Genomic DNA, 4,403 nt, shown 5'->3' on the forward strand with positions numbered 1-4,403 from the left:
AAAAGGCAGTGGACGGTGGAGAATAAATAGAATAATATTTTTCAGGGTTTGATAGGTCCTGTATAAGCTGTTAAATAAATAAATATATTGTAATATCCTCTTTTATGAGAAAATAGTTATTTTTTTATATAAATGATTTTAGTTATGTTTTATTTTATATATCAACGTTAAATATTGTTTATTTGTTGTGTTAAATCAAGCAAGCTAACCAATTTTCATCGTCTATAGTAAATCCGTTATTCAAAACAAAGCCAAAATGGCGGCACGAGTCCTTCCAAATATCCGTTAAATCGTGGCAATGTTGAGAAGATTCAAATATTTTAAAAACTTTATTTTAACTTCCCATCATAATTGAAATTACAATACATTAAGAAAAATAGAAGTTAAGAATAAGTATTAAAGAAAATTATTCATAAAGGAAATCATAGGAAAAAACTCAAAACTGTAGTGGTACAATTGATGTTGAGAACTAACAACGAGAGAAGGAGAAGGAAGAAAACTTGGTTTTTGATGATTTTGTTGCTTAGGCGGGAGATGGATGACATCGCCTAGAGGCAGGATGTCCTGTAGATCCCTTAGCTACTCTCAGTGGTAGTCATCTTGAAAAAAGAAGACATCAAAGAGTCACCCAAGAAAAAAAAGGGACTCTTGTTTTGGATTGTCTGGTGAGAGGACATCCGTTGGCTGGAAACGGGAAGGAATGGAAGCCATTGTTGAGAGTTAGACATAGCTTTTTGGGAAGGACTGGAAGCCATTGTTGACAGTTGGACATAGCATTATAGAAAAGAAGATATCAAGAATCATCAATCATCAAAAGAAGATTCTATGAAATTGGTTAGTTTTGTTCTACTTAAAATTGAATACATTTGTAAAAGAGATATTAATTTAAATTCAGTGTTATTAAAAATCAGTGTTCTGATTGCCTAGATACCCACTCTAAAATTAAGAGTCTATAATATTTCATACACAAATAAAAACTCTCATATTTATTTAATATTTAATCTTTTTATTTGACCTTTTCCTCTTCAAATTTATACTTTAGATATGAGAATAACTGAAAACTATAAAATTCTTTTTATTTAAGTTTAAGTAATTTTTGAATATTACAATATATATAAGTTACGGCCTGAGCCAGCTTACTGAGGAGATTGGCTGATCGAATGTATATAAAGAGATGTACCGAACCCAATAAAGCCTGTATTTTACAGCAGTCCAAGTGTGTCAGATCTTATTCCTTCTTCTCTTTTTTGACATTTTGCTTTCGCCGATACTTAAGTGGTGCCGAAACCCAGGATCTTTGAATTCCAGAACAAATTTTAGTCTGAAGAAAAAAACATTTTTTCTTTTTCTTTGTTTTCTCTGATTTATGGCAGGTAACGGAATAGTGAGAGCAGCAGTTCTAAACATAGAAGGTCAGAATTTCTCCAACCCACTTTCAGCTGCAGTGAACCCAGAGATGGAGCCATTACCGCTAGTCTCTTTAGCCAGGAAGACAGTCCATGAGATCATACTAAAAGAAGATGAGGTTACATATGTGAAAGAAAGGAGATACGCGCAGGCGCTACATCACCACATCCAGGAAGAACTCGAAAGTTTAAAACACCAGGGAATAATTATTGATAGTACATTACCATACAATAGTCCATTGTGGGGGATTAAAAAGAAGAGCGCACCAGGTGAAACTACTGAAAAGTAGAGAGTGGTGATAGATTACAGGAAGCTGAATGAGAATACCAAAGATGAAAAGTATCCGATCCCCAGATTTGAAGACATTTTGGAGGCTGAGCGGGGCACGGGGCGTCGGTATTTCGCACATTGGACTTGAAGGCTGGATATCATCAAATAAAAAGTCACCCTAAGGATCAACATAAGACGGCATTCACATTTGAGAGAGGACACTACAAATTTATAAGGATCCCGTTTGGCCTCAAAAATCCTCCCATAACCTTCCAGTGCCTGATGGATGAGTTTTTGAGGGGAATTGACGAATCTGAATGTCAGATTTATATGGACGATCTCCTGGTGTTCAGTAAGAACGAAGAAGAACATGTGCAGCATTTACACAGTGTATTTCACAGAATTAGGCAATTTGGCCTCAAATTATCAGGAAAGAAATCATCGTTGGGGCAGGATCAAATAAAATTTTTGGGCCACACAATTTCCAACGAAGGAGTTGAACCCAACGCGGATAAAGTCGCAGGTATATGGAAGATGGCAGTTCCTAGTGATGTGGGGAAGTTCGGAGGTTGCTGGGAACTTTAAATTATTACAGGAGATTTGTGCCAGAAATGGCTGACTAATTCGTCTCACTCAACAACCTTCTAAAGAAAGGCAGAAAAGTAATCATACCAATGGTGGAAGACAATATCAGGCAGTGCATGGAGAAGCTGCAGCAATAGCCGTTGCTTGCTTTCCCAGACTTCAATTCAATATCACTACAGATGCGAGTATGTGCTAAGAGCAGTGTTGTCTCAGGATGGTGGAGGAGATCGTCCAGTGGCGTACGCCAGTTGGTGTCTGACAGAGATGGAGACTAGTTATAGTGCACTGGAACGAGAGCTCTTGGGAATAGTATGGGCTGTTGACCACTTTAGGACCTATATGTTCGGAAGAAAGTTTAAAGTACACTCCGACCATAGGCCCCTGCAATGGACGAGAAAGTTGAAGGAGTCTTCGGCCAGGATTACGCATTGGACACCGGGAGAGGAGGAAGAACAGAATGTGGCAGAGGAAGATGATAGGGAAGAATCTTCATCTAACGTGAGCTTGGAGGAAGGAAGACCAATTGTTTACATCGGGACCTGCTTGTGCTATACTGCAGGTGTCCCGAGTGTAATTTTATGATTAAATTAATGTGTGGAAAAGGGGGAGCTGAAAATTGTGAGACACTTTATGCTCATAAAAACATGCATGTATATTTTCTTTTATTCAATCAGTTAGTTCCCTGGAGGGGCAATAATGATTAATATGAGTTAGTTATAAATTATTATGTATAATAGTATCAGAACAGAGCAATGGGGTCTCATGGATTATAATAATGTGCTTATCTGGTGACGTCTTCGCCGCCGCGGTGACGTACCGTAGTCGCTTCTCTCTTATAGCTGTCCTGTGGGCGAATATGGTGAAAACCATGTTTCCTCGCCGAGGTGTCTGAAAAGACGTCTTTCCTCTTCAAGGGCTGGCCAGCGTGTCCTGGACCCTGGCGTGATGGTAGGGGTAGGCCAGGTCCTAGCTTACATGATGCTTAGGCTGGGGCGGCATTGCATTCGCAGCGTCTTCGGAGCCTTCCGGTGTCCGCGGAAAGGGGGGGCATCAGAAAATGAGACCCCCGACCCCGACTTTATATAAATCCAAAAAAGAATGGAAAAAATCGGATTACTTAAATCCGACACCAATAGATATGGAGGAACTTGAGGACATCATTAATGACAAGAGGTGGCGGATTATATAGAAGATAAAAACCACTGGATTGGTCAAAGTTGAATGTAACTGTAAACACTACGGCCGCGGTGCTTCTGTGCCGGAAAAAAAGACGGAGAGGAAAATTACAAAATAACCATATTGTTTGAAGAAAATTATGGGAAAAGGAAAAATTTAGGAGGGTGGCTTGAGAGAATTTAAAGGTCACAGATAGGATGGGAGCGATCAAAATCGAGACGATCATATATAGAAAGTTGGGGTCTAACAGGGGTAAGGAGATACAGTGATACGAGGGTCCATTCAAGGTGATAACCATTAGAGAACATAATATTGTTACAGTGGAGAGTATAAGAGAACCAAAAACGAGGATAACTGTCCATATTGAACATTTAAAACTTCCAGCAATGACAGTATAGAAACTGAAGTGTCCTCGTATTGCCTCAACTAGATTATATTATAAAAAATGTTGTTATTTTTTCCATTTAATGTTTTTTATTTTAGGTTTGTTTGTGAATTTTGTAAATATTGTTTTGTTTTTTCATTTTAACTTGTTTATGCTATTGTACAAAGAGTCATTCCTTACTTATTTTATTCCTAGGTTTAAAGTATGTATATAATGTTTACTTCAGCTAGCTTATGGGTTTTTTTTTTTTAAATGATAATTGTATAGGAATTTATTTTATTATAAATAGTTTTTCTTTCTTGTTTTTATTGTTATTATATTGTATAATATTAGTTTACGAGGATTGTTCGTAAACTGGTGGGGGGGAGTTACAGCATGAGTCAGCTGTTACTTCGATGTCAGCTGACTGAGAAGATCAGCTGATTGAATGTGTATAAAGAAATGTACTGAACCCAATAAAGCCAGTGTTTTACAGCAGTCCAAGTGTGTCAGATCTTATTCCTTCTTCTCTTTTTTGAGTTTGCTTTCGTCGATACTTGAGTTGTATATGTATATACACATATTATACATACAAGTATAT

The 4,403-nt window shown here is 37.6% G+C and overlaps 1 protein-coding gene across 3 annotated transcripts in view; it reads left to right on the forward strand.

The window, feature by feature from the left end:
• Phm (Peptidylglycine-alpha-hydroxylating monooxygenase) overlaps positions 1-4,403 on the forward strand; it is a 66,767-nt gene that overhangs the window by 15,871 nt on the left and 46,493 nt on the right. The window lies entirely within an intron of this gene.

This window comes from Halyomorpha halys, unplaced genomic scaffold (assembly GCF_000696795.3).
Source record: "Halyomorpha halys isolate HHAL.00 unplaced genomic scaffold, Hhal_1.1 Scaffold608.1, whole genome shotgun sequence".
NCBI classification, from domain to species: Eukaryota; Metazoa; Arthropoda; class Insecta; order Hemiptera; family Pentatomidae; genus Halyomorpha; species Halyomorpha halys.